The 22,128-nt window shown below is 41.5% G+C and overlaps 1 protein-coding gene across 1 annotated transcript in view; it reads right to left on the minus strand.

The window, feature by feature from the left end:
- The window catches only part of grik4 (glutamate receptor, ionotropic, kainate 4), a 371,059-nt gene that overhangs the window by 262,724 nt on the left and 86,207 nt on the right, over positions 1 to 22,128 (minus strand). Inside the window, exon 2 of the mRNA XM_020047780.2 lies at positions 6,689 to 6,854. The gene's annotated coding sequence lies outside the window, so the exon portion shown is untranslated. The remainder of the gene's footprint in view (positions 1 to 6,688; positions 6,855 to 22,128) is intronic.

The following is a 22,128-nucleotide window of genomic DNA, read 5'->3' on the forward strand; positions in this document are numbered from 1 at the left end:
CTCATGAGACTGAATTAACAGAAATATGGATCAGTCTAAGAGGGCATCATCTAAGAGGGCACTGAAAGGAGCAAAGTATACTCGTATCCAAAGTGACTTACATTCATACATGCGTTGGTATGGGTGGTCACAGGAATAGAATCCACTATGCAGACACGGCAAGCCAAATGCTCCACAAATCTAAGCTAGCAAGACCAGACAGCATGCACTGTGGGAACATATCAAAATGGCGCTGTTACAGAAGAATCGAACGCTGTGGTTCTGTGTCTTACATTATGTAAAATGTTTTACTAAGAAAGGAATTCACTCTGGCCATATGACATTTTTACATAATGGATATTCTAAATGTTGTAAATATTCAACAGAACAAGTGGGATGTGTTTTCAAGGCCACTCCCAGTTAGAATTAAGGAACTTATCTATGAGCTAAATCACCTCATAGCTAAACCAAGATTTAGTTTAAATGTTCTTTCAATATACATATTATTATTTTATGGGAACATGTCACGTGACTTCAGCAAAGCACATCATTGGCCTGTTCAAGGACACTACCTTCTAGCCATAAAATAATGAATCATGGCAAGCTGTACATCTACTGTAATCAGAGGCCAGTAAAGCTCAGATGGGGAGAGAGCAACTTGAAGGCCTCGATTTGTTCTTTTATCCACCTTCTGCAGACAGCCTGCAGACTGCCTGCAGGTTTGACTGGTTGCAACGACTTCAAGATAATTTCATGTCAGTCATATGTCTTGAATTACTTTTTCACCTTTAGCTCCTAGTGAAGCAAATGGCCTCAACGCAAAACACAGTCAGAACGCGTCTAGCTGGGAATCATATAAAGGATCTAACGGCGACTCTCTTAAATGTATTACCTGCGAGACTTGTCACACTGTGGGACGACCGATCTACCAGATGGGGAAACAGGAACGCTTTATTTTCCACTGATAAAACCAAACATCCAGGCATCTTCACAATTGGACCCACAAATATTGAGACAACTATATAAACACCACTGATCAAACAAGTGGATCCAACAGAATACCAGTGGGCAATAGGACAAGTCCTAGGAAGGACAACAGAGCACTATCAGAACAGCCATGTGTTGCACATAGATACACAACCAGGATCGGAAGCCATGTTACAGTGCACAAGAAAATACAGATTTTTGCATGATAATTGAATTGACAGTGACATTTGGCAAAAACTATTTACAGAACGGAAGCAGAAGAGTACAGCATTCACCCAGTCGCCTTAATCCTCAATCTCTCTCCGTCTCACTCTCTCGCACCATGCCCTTATACTTCAAGTGACCAAAAAAGTGGTGAAAAAAGAGACAGTAAAAGCTGCTGATTACACAGCATTTTCCACATCTCACTGACCGCATCTATTAATCCACGCCTCTACATGGGACAAAACACGACGGCCATGTTCTGTAGCCATTCTGCCACACACACACACGCACACCCATACGCATTCGTCCTCATTCAGAGAGTATTCTGAGGTAAAACGCTTCCCTCCCAACTTCACTTAGCCTGTAGCTCTGGCTAGCCAGAGCAGAATCTCCCTCCAGAGCCTCCTTCAGTAGGTCGTTGGCCCTCTCACAAAGTCGTCTTTTACAGAGCAGCAGACAGAAATCTGTGGAGCTTATCTCCGGCTCTCAGGTTCAGGAATAAAGGCTGGAGACCCCAGTGGCAGGCAGACTGGACCTGATGAGTTCAGTGAGCACACACTGCCGGCTGAATCAGATCCACTCGGTAGGAACCGAGGAAGGAGCACCACAATGCTGTGTGACAACTGAAGCATCACTAAAAAGCCATAAATGGCAGACAATATGGCAATTTTAACGAAGATTATAAATGGGAAACTGTATCCACTGTATCTGGAATAGAGTGATGAGCATGCACCTCACGCAATAAAGCGTACAACATGGGAATTGAAAAATATCTAGGCCAAAGTCAAGAAAAAGTCAAATTTAGTTTCCAGAGAATTTCATGTTGTGGTTTTTTGTGATGTATTCAGACTGAACCGATGAGGCATTTGGGAGGACTAGGGCTACTTAAGGAAATATGAAAAGCCTGTTATGCAGCGCATGCATTTGTACAGACATTTTGTGCACAAACACAGTAAACAGTTTGACACAAGATATGCTTTTTTCCCCCTGAGATGCAAATGTGTGTGTGAGTGTGTGTTTACAGCTATACTAACCTGGTTGGGATCCCCAAAAAAATAGCAAACAAGGAAATGTTATTTTCTGGGGACATTTAGTGAAATGAGGAAATAATAAAAAATCATATGCAGCACACTGATCAGCAAATACAAAAGTATAAATAAATTAAGTATGAAAATGCCTTATGAAAATATATCTTAAATAATACACACGAAATGACGAATTGATTGCAAGTTTCTTTTTGGTCAGCTGTGGAGCAACATTTTTTATTTACTTCAAACAGTCGCTTTAAACCTATTGAACATGACAATCAGCGTGTCCCCCTCCATATCCACTGCGCTTGGTGTAAAAATATATCATGCTCTGATCTAGTATATCCAGTGAAAATGTCATGCTAAATTCCCGATTTCGTATTCTCCCTTGTGCAAATACATCTGTGCCTGTCTGGAGTGCTCTTGAGCGGGAAACAGGGCCAAAAATAGCTGATAGCTTCCAAGGGCCCAGAATAGTTGAAAGCTACAATGTTGTAAGTTTGTGATCACGGGCTGTGGGCTGACCAAGTTGATACTTTTGATGTTTAAAGTTTTTTGTAGGCATGCACAGCAAAGAGATCAATGTGACTGAAAAAGGTAATAAATTGGTTGTGAGTATGTCAGGATATTTTCAACATTTAATATGTTGGCTTAATTTAGTTTCTCGTTTTTTCCCCCCAGGTTGGCACTATTGAAACCACTTCCATTGGTATTCATATTTGTGGTCTGCATAGTTCTTTCAATGCCAATTGCTCAGGTTTAGGTCCTTTCAGAATCAGAGAAAGTTAGTACGACTTACAAACTTGCCTTGAAAAGTCTGAATGTTTAATAAAATATATATTTTAGTGGTTGGTAACACATTTTTCTTTTGAAGTCAGAGGGCTAGCATTGCAGTAGAACAGCTAGACACATCCAGCTTCTTAACAGATCAGAAAATAAACAAGTTCAAATAACCAAATTGATTTTAGAGCTTTGTGAAGGCCTCATTTTCCCTTTATATATCTGCATATCCAAGAATGAACCCTGATACCTGGGCTAGTGAGCAGGGGCAGTCCCTCTGTTTTCCTCCTTACGTAAGAAATTAGATCATCATACAATATACAGCTGCACCTTTTTCTTTCCTTTCCCAGAAAAGTTAAAAAAGGAACATTTTTGAGTGAGGAACAGAATTGTTCAATTTGCGGTGGTCTCTTAATTTTCTACTTTTTTGATTTTTTTGGGAAAGTAAAGAAGAAGGTGCAGTGGTCTCTAATTTTTCCAAGAGCTGTATGCGCAAAGGCTATTGACTGAATATGCATGGCTTCATATATCCAAACGTATTGTGTCCAACATGCTAATATAAAGGCAGGCACCACATAATACTTAATTATCTCCAGTATAAAATCTCTATACAAATGATATGCAATCTAGTAGACAGCAAAAATGTTAGCTAAATGGAGAAAGATAATCTGCATCAGAAGACAAAACAGCTAGTCTATGCAGTATATTGTTCTACTTCCTGTTTGTATTCACAAACCATTGGCCACGTAATTTGAAATGCCAGGGTTTGACTCCTGCTTACGGATTAGCTCACAGATCCGGCGGCATTTGATGCACTTGGCCAGCAAAGTTCAGGTTTGGGGGGGTTATTAATAAGAAATTGTGGCCTTGGCTGGTCGCGCTCCTGCCACTCCTCTGCAGTTTGAGCTCAATCGAGGTGAACGAGTGTGTGTGTGTCTCTTCTGGCGAGTAAGGATTTCAGTTCAGACATTGTGACCTAACAGTATTGGATGTGTTTTTGGAAGAGACATCTCAACATCAATTGTCCAGAGTCCACTGAGAAAAGACTCAGTACGGCAGGGCTTTAATCAGATACTTCCATCCTAAGTACAGTACATTGTTTTTGCTCATCTAATTGTTTAAATATTGTGCATCATGTGGATTTGACAATACAAACCAGAAATGCAGGCCCAGACATGAATATAGAAGCAGGTGTGCAAAAATTTTGAATTAGCCTACTTCAATAGAGTTTGAGACTCCCCTTCCTACCAACCAAACAACAAACAAACTGGACAACCAATAAAGGAGATTTTAAAAATATCATTCTGGCTCGTAGAGAAAGATCGATTATCCTTTGAGTAACCGTGGTAACAATCAGAAGTTTAGGCAAACTGTATGTGCATTTTACAGAGACAGCCACTCGCATTACATAAATGTCCCTCATTTGTATTTAGATAGAATTTAGACTAACCACTTAACAACGATGTTGAAGGCTTTTAGTGTTATAGTTAAAACTATCCTGTTCCACAAAAAAGCTCATATAACCCACACTGGTGGGCTGATCAGTGTCATTTCTAAGTTGAATTGGTTGTTGGCACTACACATATTAATATGTATGAATAATGTTGCTTACCCCTGCCGTTTGGTATTCTTGGCTGTTTGTCATAGTTGAATTACTCTACTTATCAAAATACATAGTGCCCCCTCGCCAAAAACCCCCATAGTCACTTTCTCTTGGCACCAGGCCTAGACAAATTCCCTATTGACATAACCAGCTCAAACACCTTTCACTGAAAGACTGTTTCCATCCACAAGACCAGGTATCTGCAGATTTGGGGAAATCCGGATCCTCTTTGTGTCAATCTAAGATTCCCTTGAATGTGGTTTTTTGCGGGTGGATAATGGAAAGAGCTTCCCTATCATCGTCCAACTAAATGATATTATTTTCCTGTAAATAAAACTGGCTTGGCATAAAATCCTTATATTTTGCCACACTCAGCTGTGTACTATTGGCGATTTTGGACTATGTCCCATTCTCCCAGAAAAACGACACTGTGGCAACTTTGGATTTGTCTCTTAAGACTTAATGTCTAATGTATAATGGCTTTTAACGCATTCCCCTCGCCGTCGAACCGAGCAAAGCCGAACAAAGCTGTGTTGAGCTGACCTGGTTAGCCAACCATGATAGTGGCTAAAAGTGTTAGGAACAGGACTACATGAAAATAAAAGATAATACGTGAAGCAGCCCTGTTTGGTTTAGGTAGGCCTGTCAGTGTAGGAGGGGTAGTAATTAAAAGTGACAGAACTTATTTCAGCACCATGTGCACCACATAAAAGTTACAGATAAACAAAAAGCGGCAAACGGACACAAAACTCCAGTGCATAGCAGGGGTGTAGCTACAGGATAGTCTAGCATCTACAAACTGAACTCTAGACCTCGGGGCCAGATTCACACATTTCTAATCAGAGATTTATTTAGACCTGGCACACAAGGTTGGGTGGAATAAATGAGGTAGAACAAAAACTCAGCAGGCTCTGGACCTCATAGGGTAAGAGATTAACACCCGTTGTCTAGAACATTGACTACTGGCCACTGAGCTGTGTATATTTTAATTTCTTGAGTTGGGGGGCCCCCTGGATATTGGGGGCCTGAAGAACATTATATGATAGTCCAGCACTGACTACTCAGGTGATATGTCACAAGACCCTGCTCAATTAAAACAAAGCGCATTTCTTAACACCACCTCTGCTGCATTAACATTAGCTCTCAAGACACACGGGGCTGACCAAAAACGAGAGGTGGCTTTCAATGGATTTCAGTTTGTCAGTAGTGTCAGCAGAGTAGACCTACTCTGTCATTCTTTTAGAGCATTCTGGCATTGTCTCTTGACATGTAAAATGCAGACAAGTCAAACTGCATGAATTGTGTTCCTAAAAGTGTTGTTGATCTCTGACAAGACACTGTCAGATCAAAATGTCCTCTAGCTGGAGACTAGGAGGACACTGCTTTCTCAACCATGAAACTCATGTGCAGTCTCCGATATTGTATATGTCCGTTGTTAGCAGTTGTAACATTGGCCAATGTGTAGTCGCGTTGCCTACTTGACTAAAGACCTAATAACCTCCCAAGGACAGTGGTGTTTCTTGGTCCTATGTCAGTATATTTTCTGGAAAACATTTTCCCAGGTCCTGACCCACAGCAAATTCTGCCTAGCTCCTGGCTTAAACCGATGGTAGAGTATACGTCTTAGTGTGTGTTTAAACGCAGTAAAAACCTGCGCTTTACAGATGCAGCCTCTCCCTCGGCACGTTAGAAGTGGTTTCACAATACTTCACTATGGACAGAGTGCTTCCATCCCTCCAATGCTGCTTGTCTCACACGGAAAAGAACAACGTGTGCGCTCTGGCTTCCCTTAACATCTTCAAAGAGCATCCGGTGACCAGCTCAGGCCCCCCTCTGCATCCATCTTTCTTAATTCCCCTACCTTTAAAAATGTGATGTCTGCAGCACAATGAACTGCATCAAAAGCAGCTTGGCTTTCCTTCAGCCCCCTCTGGCACATTCATACATATTCAAAGTGGAGCAATGACTGGCCACAATGCAGCCCACTGTACTACAGCAGATGAGCAATGGCCACCCCCCCCCCCCCACCCCCCGGTTCTCTTCTTCTAGGCTAAAGCACTACTGAGGAGAAGAAGTGAGCGGCGGCTGATCACGGGACATCACATACCCTTTTGATCTCCGGAGGCTTAGGCTCTAATCCATCTTGAAGCACCACAGGAGGCAGACAGCGTTGAGGTGAGGCTCCCGTGTACAGTGGCACCTATGTGGCTCTCCACATCCCAGACCCCACCCTCGCCACGGCTCAGGCTGGGTAAGGCTGGAACTTCCTGTTGCTGCAAGACACAAGGGATAAACCCAGGGATCTCACTAAACACATCACTTTATTAGCCATAGCCATAGCCAGGGATCTCACTAAACACATCACTTTATTAGCCATAGCCATAGCCAGGGATCTCACTAAACACATCACTTTATTAGCCATAGCCATAGCCAGGGATCTCACTAAACACATCACTTTATTAGCCATAGCCATAGCCAGGGATCTCACTAAACACATCACTTTATTAGCCATAGCCATAGCCAGGGATCTCACTAAACACATCACTTTATTAGCCATAGCCATAGCCAGGGATCTCACTAAACACATCACTTTATTAGCCATAGCCATAGCCAGGGATCTCACTAAACACATCACTTTATTAGCCATAGCCATAGCCAGGGATCTCACTAAACACATCACTTTATTAGCCATAGCCATAGCCAGGGATCTCACTAAACACATCACTTTATTAGCCATAGCCATAGCCAGGGATCTCACTAAACACATCACTTTATTAGCCATAGCCTTCTGTACGGATCACAATATTGTGGTACAATCTACAGCCCAACCTAAGCCATGTTCCCCCAACTCAAAGGTAGGCTTTTCAAAACGAGGGTTGTAGTAGCTTTTACTTATTGTAATAGTTTTTTACTGTTTTTACTGGAAAGAATGTTTGGTGAAACTTCTTATTTTTATTTTATTTCTGCACACTTTGAGTACATTTTATCCATAAAATACTCAATGGTCCTCATTCACGAAACGTGTGTATGATTAAATTTGATCTTAAAATGATTGTACGATAATTTCACTGACAAAGCTGGTATTTATCAATATTATCTTTGACGTATCCTTACGATCAAACTCACGTGCAGAGCTTGCTCTTCTAAAGGCTCTGGTCAAGACCGTGCAGAGCTTGCTCTTCTAAAGGTTCTGGTCAAGACCGTGCAGAGCTTGCTCTTCTAAAGGTTCTGGTCAAGACCGTGCAGAGCTTGCTCTTCTAAAGGCTATGCGGATGTTACTCAAATATATAATAACTACAGCTCAATAGGCTCACTGTGTCACTGTATAGAGCACATAAATAACTGGATGAATCAAAACGGTCTACAATTGAACCGAGATAAAACAGAGGTCACAAAATTACAGAACTAGTATTAGTAAAGAGCTGGATTCTCTGGCTCTAAAAACCACATTCAGCAGTCTTATCAAAGCGATCCCAAAAACAGCATTCTATCATCTCAAAAATATAGCCAAAATCAAAGGCTTGGTGTCCCAAAAGGACCAAGAGAAGTTCACCCATGCTTTTATCTCCAGTTGGGTTGACTACTGTAATGGGCTCTTAACCGGACTCCCCAAAAAGCCTCTAAAACATGTGCAGCTCATTCAGAAAGTAAAGCTTTTTATTCTATTGTATTTATATTTATTTTATTTTATTTGGAAAGCACATGGAATTGCTTGTGTATGAATTGTGCTATATAAATAAAATAAATGAATGCTTGGTTGTGTCAGCAGAGCTTATACGATATAATAATGGTAAAGACAAAAACTAAGTTCTGAATCAACACCATCTGTGAGCAACTTCAAATTCACAGAAGTTTGTCACTGCCAGGTCTCCGTGCATTGACATGTTGCTACAACCTCCACTTCAAAATCAGAGCTCGGACCGCGTACAGTTGATCAGGACACATCCACTTTAACATTATGGACACTCTTATCAGAGGCTGCCAAAGCTTGCAAGAACTGCAGAAGCATGCCAGGATGCGCGCTTGCCATTGTGCCAGCACATGTAAACAGGGCACTACGTTTATTTCTTTTACTAATGAAAAATTACATTTTATGTATATATATATTTTTTTTTTCACTTTGGATGAAAAATGTAATATGTAAAATGTAAAAGAAATGCAAAACAAAAATGACTGCGGCGCCATGGTCCAGGGCGAACACGGTCCAGCCCCTGCACACAAGCTCCCATCCGGAAATCAGGGTTCGGTGCCGGTCTACACCCCTGTACTCTGCCTCTCCGCTTCACGTGTCCCTCTCTGCTTCCTGAATTACTCAGCAATGTTCTAGGATGTTTTTATAACTTCAGAGAAATTAGTACCAAATGTCATGCTTTTGTCTGTTGCATCTATGGAAAACAGAGCACTCAGACCATAAGAAACCCATGGAGGCTTGTATAAGCCCCTAAACGTTTTAATGAAATCAAACCATTGGACAACAATTAACTGAAGAAAGAAACAAATTATTGGAAATGTTCACACGAAGGAATTTCTTTTTTTTTTTTTACAAATTGGGCACACAGAGAACAAACAGATTCAAGGTGGTTGATATCATAGGATTTTGAGTTCATGAACAAGTGGAGAGGAATTGGCACCCTCAGAAATCATTATAACAGAATGTATATACAGTGGGGAGAACAAGTATTTGATACACTGCCGATTTTACAGGTTTTCCCACTTACAAAGCATGTCTGTAATTTGTATCATAGGTACTCTTCAACTGTGAGTGACGGAATCTAAAAAGAAAATCCAGAATATCACATTGTATGATTTTTAAGTAATTAATTTGCATTTTATTGCATGACATAAGTATTTGATATATCAGAAAAGCAGAACTTAATATTTGGTACAGAAACCTTTGTTTGCAATTCCTGTAGTTCTTGACCAGGTTTGCACACACTGCAGCAGAGATTTTGGCCCACTCCTCCATACAGACCTTCTCCAGATCCTTCAGGTTTCGTGGCTGTCGCTGGGCAATACAGACTTTCAGCTCCCTCCAAAGATTTTCTATTGGGTTCAGGTCCGGAGACTGGCTAGGTCACTCCAGGACCTTGAGATGCTTCTTACGGAGCCACTCCTTAGTTGCCCTGGCTGTGTGTTTCGGGTCGTTGTCATTCTGGAAGACCCAGCCACGACCCATCTTCAATGCTCTTACTCAGGGAAGGAGGTTGTTGGCCAAGATCTTGCGATACATGGCCCCATCCATCCTCCCCTCAATACGGTGCAGTCGTCCTGTCCCCTTTGCAGAAAAATATCCCCAAAGAATGATGTTTCCACCTCCATGCTTCACGGTTGGGATGGTTTTCTTAGGGTTGTACTCATCCTTCTTTTTCCTCCAAACACGGCGAGTGGAGTTTAGACCAAAAAGCTAAATTTTTGTCTCATCAGACTACATGACCTTCTCCCATTCCTCCTCTGGATCATCCAGATGGTCATTGGCAAACCTGCTTGAGCATGGGGACATTGTGTCCGCTGCAGGCGTAGTATGTTACTAAAGGTTTTCTTTGAGACTGTGGTTACCTGCAGTTAACACAGGTAATGAGTGGAGAACAGGAGGGCTTCTTAAAGAAAAATTAACAGGTCTGTGACATCCGGAATTCTTACTGGTTGGTAGGTGATCAAATACTGATGTCATGCAATAAAATGCAAATAAATTATTTAAAAATCATACAATGTGATTTTCTAGATTTTTGTTTTAGTTTCTGTCCCTCACAGTTGAAGTGTACCTATGATAAAAATCACAGACCTCTACATGCTTTGTAAGTAGGAAAACCTGCAATCAGCAGTGTATCAAATACTTGTTCTCCCCACTGTAAGTACAAGCACAAACTAGTGCAATGTAAAATATAAAGAATTGCGTTGTAGGCTGGTACAGTTAGTTTCATACACTTGTATTCGGCACCTATCCTGAAAAACTGAAACTCATGTGAATTCTAAACAAAACTAAATACAGCACAATAACACAACATAGCTTTACGGTAAATGAGAAAGGAGATGTAATTTACAAGACCGGAAATAATTAAATGTCATAGTATTTTAGCAGCGTGGCTTCTCTGGGGACAATTATAACCATTCCACAGAGACTGACCTAATCACTTAGTGTCTGACAAAAAAAAATAGCACTTGTGAAACCTTAACACAGTAACACCCGTGGCTTGCCTTCCTTCATGCATCATTGATTCCCTCTGGACACAACTGAGAAATTACAAATCATGGTTTACTGATTCCCTTCTTGCATTAGAAACATGAAAGAATGATCAGAGGAAAACTGTGCATAGTAGGCCTTCAGAAAACATGTCAAATGAACGAATAGTATATAATCGATGCCATGAAAAATTAAGAATAAAAAAAGAAAAAACGTGTATTTCAAGAGCATTGGCATATACCCAGAATGCAAATCAAAGGCATGCCATTTGACTGGTATCATTTAATACAAAGCAACCTAACCAGAGGTGTTTTCCATTCTCCTGGGGTTGTGAGGGTTGGATAGTAAGAAAACTATCCTCTTTTTTTTGTTCAGGCTGAAAGTGGTCCAATTTAAGTAATTACTAAAAGATTAAAGGTATGTATCTATCAAGAGACTACATATAGTATGCATGGAGGAGATGGATCAAATGAATATTTGAAGCGCTTCAATACAGTTAGAGGGGAGAGAGTAATAACAAGGGTAAACTTTTGTAAGCACAAAATGAAGTGCTGACGGATCCGCATCCTCAGTGGAAATGATATATTGGTGCTAAAACGTCTCTCCAGCCTCCAACGAACACGGAGACAACGACAAAGTTCAACCTTGTGTTATTCGGGACAAGAGCTGCAGACATCGTTCAGTCTTCTGTTACTCTGCCCGAAGGACTCTCTCAAAGACTTCCATCTACACTGTAGCTCAATCACCCGTACCGCAGAAAAATAGATAGAACAGCTTTGAGCTCTACCAATGCTTTGTAGGGCCCAGTACAGTATTACAAAATGTATCACGGCAAAACAGGATTACATTTAACCTGCCAGCAGCTGGAATCAGAGTGTGACGAAACATAAAGACAGGGCCGCAGGAGATGAAACGATTGATGAAACAGCAACATTACGTTATATATTGGGATACGTCAGGAGCGCTCAAGATTGGCTAACTGGAAGAGGTTCAACTTTCGTAGATTCTCAATATCTGTAATAACGTTGATTGTGAGTACAGCGCACCGAAAAACTAATTTGCTCCCTATTTCTACTTATTTCCTACCTGATGTTAGATGGTTTCGCGCACTGAAAGTAGTCTATGGGCCCAGAGCCACTGTAATCCATGCTTAAAACATGTTTTAAACACCCATTAGAGACTTCAGCTAACTTCAGCCACCGTAAGGTGAACATCTATAGAAGCGATGGGCGCATGTAAAGTGGCTGCAGTTCTGGGGTTTCCGGAGTCTACGTTTTTGTAGCTTTCCACAGAGATCCCCTCCGCCAGCCAATTTCCCATTAGAGTCTCGGGGCAGCTGCAAATCGCAAAGCACTCATTCACTCCCTGACCTCACTGCCGACTGAAGGACCGCTCTACGAGATGTAGTTATTTGTTTTGTCGTAGCAATAACCTTCTGCAAATATACAGTAAGCATGACTCAAAAGGCCGTCTGGAGATTTCATGTTGTTTTTTTTCAAGGTAGAAGGGGGCAGTCTACAGCGTGTACATCTATCTACCATGCAACAAATCAAAGAAGCAGGACAGACAAGCAGTTAATATGCAACTTAACGTGCAAACACGGTTACTGGGAGACAGCGGTATTTTCAGCAACTCTTGTAATATGGCACAATAACTCAAGTGATTACTTAATTATCACACAACATTCTCATAGTTTCATGCTCCGTGCAACATCTAGACTCCCTGCTTTGAAGGCTCCTTCATAGTATTTACAGACACATTTTTACTTCAGCTGTTCTGTCAGGCAAAGACATCATCGTGTCAAAACAATGTGTTCACTGTGTTCAGTTAATAAAAAGGTGTGTTAAAACGAGAAATGTTAATGTGTTTAGCCAAAGCCTTGAGTTTATTGGCCTTAACTCCAGTAAGTAACATCGAAGATGGAGTATATTTCAGGTAATTCCGAAACACACACTATTTATATCACCATTATTTAACCAGGTAAGTAAAGTCAGACCCGATGCTCATTTACAAACGTGACCTAGCCGAAGGCATATACAATTGCAAGAGAACATGGCAACCACACAGTGCCACAGAAAATAATGTTAGAATTACTTGCAGGGAGCAAGCAGCAACGAAAAGGTATGAATGGCAAAATGTCATGCCAATTAACACTGGTCTTGATCTTCATACTTCCCTCACCTCCTGACCCAGCCATTTCCAGGCACACCCCAGCTACACAGTTACCTGTGACTTGTAGATGCAGCTACATGGATTAACCCACATACAGCACACTACATGTGTACAGGCGTAATCTTTTCCAGTAACTGTATATTGTAGACTGAGCAAGGTATGCAAAACATCTTGATAATGGAGTACTTGGTCTGAAAACAACACTGTTGTGTTTGCATAGATTCAGACAGACATCAAACTTGCAGACTATGTTTCCATGCATCTGCTAATAGACCAAAACATTTGCACGTTATTACGTTCCAGGGGAAATCAGCAATTACTGATGAAAAAAACCCAAACTGCTGGTTTTGTTGACATATATCTGATGTTGGTTTATTCATGATGTTAGTGAAGGCTCCATTCGTTGGATAGCTGCAGGGCATGTTTTAAAATATACACACTGGATTAGTGCAAATGCTATATTAAAAAAGACCTTGCAAAACGGTATTCATACATTGTGGACCATTTGTACAGAAAAACCACAGCCTCAAGGCTCAGTAACTGGGAAACGATTTTTTCTATCGTTCTCTGACTAAAAGTTGGCTTCACATAAAAACTATCCATTATAGAACATAACTATCCATTTTTAGTAGTGTATCTACAAGCGAATTTTGTACTTTTATACTGACAGCCTACTCTTGCATACCAACCAAAGTAATATTGACCCTTGGGACCAGGAAAAGCAGACTTCACAACGTATACTTTACCACTCATCAGCTGAAAAAATAAATGCTCTCTCTTCCTCTCAGCAGGATCAGAGAAAACACTATTGCAAAGAGAATTACACTGCTAGTTTCCTCACAAGTGGACGTGAAAGAGAGCGGTGGAATATTCCACAGACTCTCAACAGTCTTTTTTCGACTGAACTTTTTAATTGCCAGGTCAATTTAGGTTTGCCCTAAAACAAAATAATAATTGCCAGGTTGACCTGACAACAGCAGATAAAAAAAACCTGAAGGCACAGGTGTGGGGTAGTTTTATCTTCAGTACAATGGTGCATTTGAGGGCAGAATTCAAATCCTGGTTGTGGCATACCGACAATGCCCAGGGGTCTGCAGAATGCAATGCAAATTGGCTCAGCACCGCCTGGCATCGATAGGGCTGGATGTCAAACAGGGCTGCCTTTCCTCACAATGCTGTAGCGACTACTTGTGGTATGGCATAAGCCTGTGTGCTTAGTCACGTTTGTTGGCAGGAGGACGCCCTCTATTTCAACTGTATATGTGTTTATGTGCATTGAGCAAGAAGTGTGATAAGAAGCAAATATCTGGGGGAAAAACTATAGGATAATAATAGGATTAAAGATACATCAGCAACTTGCAACTCAAGCCCATCATCTCACAACAGACTGTGATACACAGTGATACACACGTGGACAACCCTACTAATTATTGAGTTCGGGTGTTTCTGCCACAGGTGCATTAAATCCAGCACATAGCCAAGAAATCTCCATAGACAAATGTTGGCAGTACAATGGGTCTGAAGAGCTCAGTGACTTTAAACATGGCACTATCATAGGATGCCACCTTTGCCACAAGTTTTTGCCCCGGTCAACTGTAAGTGCTATAATTGTGAAGTGGAAGTGTCTAGGACCAACAACAGCCCAAGTACAAAGGAGTAGACCACGCAAACTCACAGAGCAGGGCAGCAGAGTGCCGAAGCACGTGGCACATGAACTGCATCCGGAAGCAACGTCAGCACAAGAACTGGGTTTCCATGGCCAAGCAGCTGTATGCAAGTCTCACATCAAGACGTGCAATGCCACGCATCGGCTGGACCACACCGCCACTGGACTCTGGAGCTGTGGAAACGTGTCCTCTGTGGTGATGAATCACACATCACTATCTGGCAGTCTGTTGGACAAATCTGGGTGTGGCGGATGCCAGGAGAATGCAACCTACCGGAATGCATGGTAAGTTTGGTGGAGGAGGGATAATGGTCTGGGGCTGTCAGGGTTTAGGCCCCTTAGTCCCAGTGAAGGGTAATCTTAATACTACTGGTTACAAAGACATTTTTTTTCCTTTTCCAGCTTGACTGTGCCCCTGTGCACAAAGTGGGGTCCATAAAGACATGGTTCGACGAGGTTGGTGTGGAGGAAGTTGAGTGGCCTGCACAGAGCCCTGACCTCAACCCCAATGAACAGCTTTGGGATTAATTGGAACGGCAATGAGCCAGGCCTTCTCGTCCAACATCAGTGCCTGACCTCACAAATGCTCTTTTGACTCCATGTGAACAAATTCTCACAGAGACACTCCAAAATGTAGTGGAAAGTCATGCCAGAAGAGTGGCTGCTGTAGTAGCTGCAAGGGGGGGGGGGGTATTTCTTTACACACAGGACTCAATATGTTCAAAGCTAATGAGGAATGACTAAAGGTTGATGCCTTTTTGAATAGATTTTGTCATTGGTTACATTGGCCTCCAATAGAACAAGGTGTGTGAGCAGGACGAACTAAAAGAGAGTTCTGATGTGTTTTTGCTGTATGCCATTGCGACAGGTCTTCAGTCATTAATGACGGAAAAGTTGGTGGAAGACAAAAATGATTCCTCTAAAAATAGCTGAGAATAAAACATGTCTCTATATGTAGTAATAAATATGCCCTCATATTACTTAAGCAAATTGATATTTCTGGACTAAATGAAAAGGGCAAGGGCAACAAGAATGGATTATTTTTTTGTCCAATTCATTTTTGGCTTTGTCATCAATCTCCATTGTTAATCCATGCACTGGAACAAAATATGACAAGCTTCGGGTAGGATGCGAGCCACATTGAGACCGCTGGGACCACCATTCAATCAGCTCTGGATGCCACGTGCCTCTGGACTCTATAGCTCAGTAATGAAGCAATACAGTGTCCTATCAGTCTGAGTCACGACCCCATTGAAGAGGACTATACAATGACCAGGAGAGATGAAAACATCCAACCGAGCTGTGGGGGACAGATAAAGTAGTTAGCATTAAACCTAAATCCTGGGTTCCACTCCTCAGGCGGAAGTAGGGACTACGAGAGTTAATACCTTAGGAAATACTGTATACCAGACCCACACCACGAAAAAAGTGTGAGCAAACAGAAAAAAAGAAAAGTGAGGAGGAAATGTGTCCCTAGCTTGGGAACAGCAGCCCAGCAAGATACCCAAGTTATTTAATCAACATCTGGGATGATCAAAGTAAAAGGGTGTTTCCCAGGATGCTCCCTCACCATGTCTTGTCTAATAGGACTCAGTCTCTCAAATCCCATAGCTAAGCAACCAGTGGCTTAAAAGCCCATCTCATCAACAAATGGTCCTATTAGACAAGACGTGTTAAAGGAGCATTGTTCTGTCAACAAAACGGCCAAGACAGGAAGTCAAGTCGCTGTTACCTCAGTGGGGGGTGGGGGGGACTGTACCCTGAATGAAATATAATGTGTCACAAGAGATTTACTGTATTTTGTCTGTGCGTGTTTGTGTGTCAGTCTGTCACTTGGTTAGTGAATGGAAAAAAATCGGGTCAATGTGTTTTATTGGATGCAGCTTCAGTGATGGTTTGTCTTTTCGGGGCTTATAAGAGCCTGGTTAGAAAAACCAATAAAATACAAAAAAACTAAGAGAGAGACAGAAAGCGAGAGATAGAAGGAAACAGAGACAGAGAAAGATCAATATAGAAGGGTAGGGAAGGAGAGTCATACAAGGTCTCCAAGCCAAGAGAACATTTGGTTACTGGGCTTTCAAAAAAATAAAAAAATAAAATAAAAATAGGACAGTAATTTATCACAGTTTAGTGGTGGGGCAGGAAGCGATTGGAATGAAGTGCCTCAGAAAAGGAAGTGTTGTGATCTGCGGGGTGAGAGGGGGAGATGGAGGGAGAGAAAGAGAGGGAGGGGAACGCTGCCAGGGCCATTGCTGGACAGAACAGACTCATTTAGGTGCCTGCCATTCTGAATGGCAGTAGAGCTTCCTTTTTGCAGTGGCAGAGGGGACGTGTGTGGAGTGTTGAGCAGTCTCTTCCTGTGGCCTGGGTCCTTAAATCAGCAGAGCCTGGCCAGGTCCAGCCAGCAGCTGCCTCTATCTCTGCTTGTCTCTCTCCCTTTATGCCCCTTGTCTCTCTCTGTTTCTGTCTCCCCCTCTCTCTTTTTACAAGCCTCTGTCCCTTGCTTCTTTCTCACCCTCATTCTCTGCTTCTCTCTCTGCCTGTCTCGCTACCTGTCTTTGCTAACCCCCCTCGCTCTCTCGGCTTGCCTCTTTCTATCTCTATGCTTGTCTCTACCTCTGCCCCTTCTCCCTCCATCTCTTTTTTACAAAAAGTAAAAGTATCTTTCTGCTTGTTGCTCTGCCTCTGCTTGTTGCTCTCCTGCTCTCATTGTACCCCCCCCCCAACACACACACACACACACACTCTCCCTGTGGTTTTTACCCAACAGCTATCTCCCTCATACTGTACAACTCACCTGCCCTTCCATCTTCTCAAATTCTATATTCCTTTCTGTCCCTGCTCTGTCACTCCATTCCCAAGGTCCCCACTCCCCCGTTCTCTCTCTTGGTTCTCGTTCTCTAGGGATTTGTTAATAGTCAGCAGTACCACAATCAGCCCCAGCCCCCACTGAAACTGCTAGATATGCTGACCCTGATACCGTGTCCTTGCGCAAATCCCAAAGGTACGCTACTAGAGTACATTAGAGTAGCAACATGACTTGATGACTTTGGATCCTACCAGGAGAGTAAGGGGGCTGTTCAGATGTTCATGTAATGTACTTTCTCGTGTACATTCACCATGTAGGACCAGCAGTTTAAGCTTGGTCCTAGAGGACACCAACCTTGATGTGAATTGGAACTCAAACAGTGGCAAAGGATCTGGCCCGTCACTGTGACAACAACGCTGAGAAATAAGTCAACATTTGCTTTTACAAACTGCCTTTCTTACTAGCACTGACATTACTGATAAGAACCATATTGAGGAATATTTAGATTTCCAGTTGTCTCACCTATCTGCTGTATATTAAGATCAGCATCATATCTGAAAGTTGCTCTGGATAAGAGCTTCTGTTAAATTACACATTTTAATTAAAATGTACCACGGAATAAGTTTGTAGCAACATTTCCATTGAATGTAGCCTAACAACACGCCTCCCACTGCATTCAAAACACCCTTAAAAGAAAACATTTTGAACCCTCATGATCATATCATAAAAACAACACCAAAAAAAAATAACTCTTCTCACCCCACATAGAGTTGAACTGAATGCAGATCTGAGCATTTATCGAAGAATCCATACACACCATGAAGTAAACAGGGAATGAGACCCCTTTCTGTAGCATGAACACCTCGCCCAACAAAAAGCACTGAAAGAGAGAAGACATACTGTAATGAAATGAGCAAATTGAATTCTGTTTCCACATTTGGGTCAGAGGTGTCCGGTGGTACTTCTCGAAATGGAGAGAGAAAGCAATCTGAACGGCCACCCGAACGAGGCATGACAGCCATTAGCCAACTACATCTCCCACATTTACCAGCTACGCATGGACATACAGTATGAGTACAAAGGTATAAAGTATATTACAGTACGCTTCTCACTTTCATGAAGCGTTTGGTGTAACACAACAGCAGTCAAAGGCACTGCTGCCGCTGCACGTGCTGCCTAAGTTCAAATCCCAATGTTCTTATACCAGTCCCACTTCCCTTGTCCAATAAAGCACTGCAAATGCCTGGAAAATGATACACACACACCAAAAAATATCATGAAATGGTAGGCTTCTGGTGTAAAGTTGAAAATAGTTGCTCACAGAACAGGCCTTTGGAGTTCGGTTCTGATGATTCCTCAGTGAAGTCGCAGTAGGTTAGATAGAGTTGGGAGAGAGAATATCACGAAATCCGTCTCAGTTCAACATCTTCCAGACAACTCAACTTTTTTACGTTGCTCCCCATGATAACACTGGGGAAGAGATTAATTGTTTTCCATTCATACGTACATAACACACAATATTATGAAGACCACAGTGTTTTAGCATTCTCAGCAGTCTTTTGACAGGAGTATTTTTCATGCATTTTAAAGTGTTAAAACACAGACCTCCTGCACAATTCTGACAAGTTATGCACCTTGACATAGACATCCAGCATTTACAAAATTAAACCAACATGCCCAATGATGGTACAGCAATTGATTATAGGTAAAAGCCTTGACATTTAGTACCTAGGTGCCACACCTCACAAGGAACAAATATGCCTCAGGCACCCATAAAAAGTAATTACAACAATTGTTTATTTGTGAACATTAAAAACCTAAAATAATAAAGATATTTGTGTGATTGACATTTTTTGTATGCATTCACCCTGTCTATTTTGGTTGTTAAAAAGCTTCCCAGGCTTCACCATAAAAAAAAAGTTATACCTTTCAACATAATTCCGGTGGGGGGAAATATTATACGCTGTCAGAACATGAACCTCAGATGCCATTCTGTTGCAATATTACATTTATAGGGAAAACATGTCAAAACATTAATTACTTCTAACATTTATACAATACAAGGTTATTTCATAAAACAAAACCTTATAGTTAATAGACACAGCACAACAATGCACTTTTCTCATGCTTGCGGGTAAACAAACAAGGGACAATAATTATCCGGCTTTTCCTCAACCAGTGAGTGTAAATCAATGGTTGTATTTTTGTCAAAACATACTCATGTTTTTCTTCAAGCGAAAGCACAGTGAACCTTCCATCTTTCCATCACCATCTATAGATCCTCCACCTCCCTATCACCATCCACAACAACGTTTCCAAAAAAGTTGGGACCCTGCGTAAAATGCAAATAAAACCAGAATGCAATGATGTGCAAATCATTTAATCCCTGTATTTAATTGAAAATAGTACAAAGACATGTCAAATGTTGAAAATGAGAATCTTTATTGTTTTTGGAAAAATACATGCCCATTTAGAATTTGATGCCATCAACATGTTTTTAAAAAAGCTGGGACAGAAGCATGTTTACCACTGTGTTGCATCCCCTCTTCTTTTAACAATACTCTGCTAGGATTTGGGAACTGAGGAGACCAACTGCTACAGTTTTGAAAGTGACATTTTTTCCCATTTTGGCTTGATATAGGACGTCAGCTGCTCAAAAGTTTGGCGTCTACTTGGTAGTATGTTCTGTTTCATTAATGCGCCAAATGTCTTCAGTGGGTGACAGGTCTGGTCTGCAGGCAGGCCAGTTTAGCACCCAGTCTCTTTTACTATGGAGCCAAGCTGTTGTAATACGTGCAGAATGTGGTTTGGCATCATCTTGCTAAAATAAGCGAGGCCTTTCCTGAAAAAGACATTGTCTGCATTTGTAGCATATGTTGCTCGAAAAACCGGTATGTATTGTTCAGCATTAATGCTGCACCCCCATACCATCACAGCTGCTGGCTTTTGAACTGTGTGCTGATAACAAGCCGGATGGTCCTTCTCCTCTTTAGCCCAGAGGATGTGGGATCCATGATCCCAAACATTTTTCAAAAACGTTGATTCGTCAGATGACAGGACAGTTTTGCACTTCGCCTCAGTCCATCTTAAATGAGCTCAGGCCCAGAGAAGGCGGTGACAGTTCTGTATCTTGTTTATGGTTTCTTCTTTGCAAGATAGAGTTTTAACTTGTGGATTTGTGGATGCAGCGACGTACTGTGTTCATAGATAATGGTTTTCAGAAGTGATTTTCACTACAGAATCCTTTTCACTACAGCAGCCTTAGAGCCCGAAGATCACAGCAATCCAATACTGGTTTTCGACATGTCCCTTGAGAGAATTTTCCAGATTCCCTGGATCTTTTTGTGATATAATGTAATGAGATCCTCAAACTCTCTGCAATTTTTTGTTGAGAAACATTTGCCCAATATTTGCCCAAGCAGACTTTCATGGAGTGGTGAACCACACCCCGTTTTTACTTCTGAAAGACTCATCCTCTCTGGGATGCTCTTTTTATACCCAATCAAAATTACGGACCTGTTGCCAATTAACCTAATTAGTTGAGATGCTCCACCAGCTTTTTTTTTTTAGCATTACACAACTTTTCCAGTCTTTTGTTGCCCCAATCCCAGCATATTTGAAACATGTTGCTGGCATCAAATTCAAAAGAGGTATGTATAACAATAATAATTTCAACATTTGATATGTTGTCTTTGTACTATTTTCAATTGAATATAGGGTTTAAATATTTTGCACATCATTACATTCCAAACTTTTTTGGAAACGGGTTTGCTTAATAACCTTAAGGCCCATCATTGGAATTCCTTTCTCCCAGTGGGGGGGGGGGGTTTGGATGCCATCAAAGCATCTGGCTCCAAGGATCTTCTGTCTGAGACAAGGCCTATCCCCACACGATTTAATAAACTTTCATATTGAATTTTGTCTTTGTTGTTCCTTCAGTTAAGCCTTGAACTCGATTGAAATGCATAACAGGAATAGGGACAATGAAACGGATGTCTCGGGGGAGTGTCGCCCGAGGTTCATTGCTAGATATACTGTATACTTACAGACCTTGCAGAAAGTGGACCATTTGAAAAGGATAATTACAGTATTTCATGATGGATAGTGTGTCTAAACTCAAACATTAATGTAATGCCAATTTGACACAGCTGTTTGTACCGTATGGAGGTTAAAAGATAGATTTCTAAATTGACGCTGAGCAGACATCAGCAAGATAACCTTATGCCGGGTTTTCAAAAAGAGCCATAATTATCAACTGCAGAGGTCAACCAAATGAGAGTCCCTCATTTTTCATTGACACTTCCACCTTAAACGCAAAGAGTCTTGTAGAAGACTATTTGTTTTCAAACCGTACCATCTTCTGCAAATGGATTGTCTAATGAAACATCTAAAACTACATCCCCCAAAACAATGGTTTTGAGAATAAAACACATGTCACCGAGGTTCTCTTCTGGACAGTTTGACCAACACAGTAAATGTAGAGGAGCTAAGATGGAGTTTTGCCACAGGTCCTTTCTTTCCACTTACCCTGTACACTGAAACTTCCACTTCAAATAGAAAGACTGGATGAACCTCTGTGTGCATGGGCATTTTGGCTTGATTTCTTTCATCTGCCAACTTAACCCTACATCCACCCTTGGCATACCACAGGAGCCATTCCTCACAGTCGTGTGATTTGCCGAAGTCAAATGATTACAAATACTGTTGTTAGCCAGGTCT

Source organism: Esox lucius, chromosome 1, assembly GCF_011004845.1.
Source record: "Esox lucius isolate fEsoLuc1 chromosome 1, fEsoLuc1.pri, whole genome shotgun sequence".
Classification (NCBI taxonomy): domain Eukaryota; kingdom Metazoa; phylum Chordata; class Actinopteri; order Esociformes; family Esocidae; genus Esox; species Esox lucius.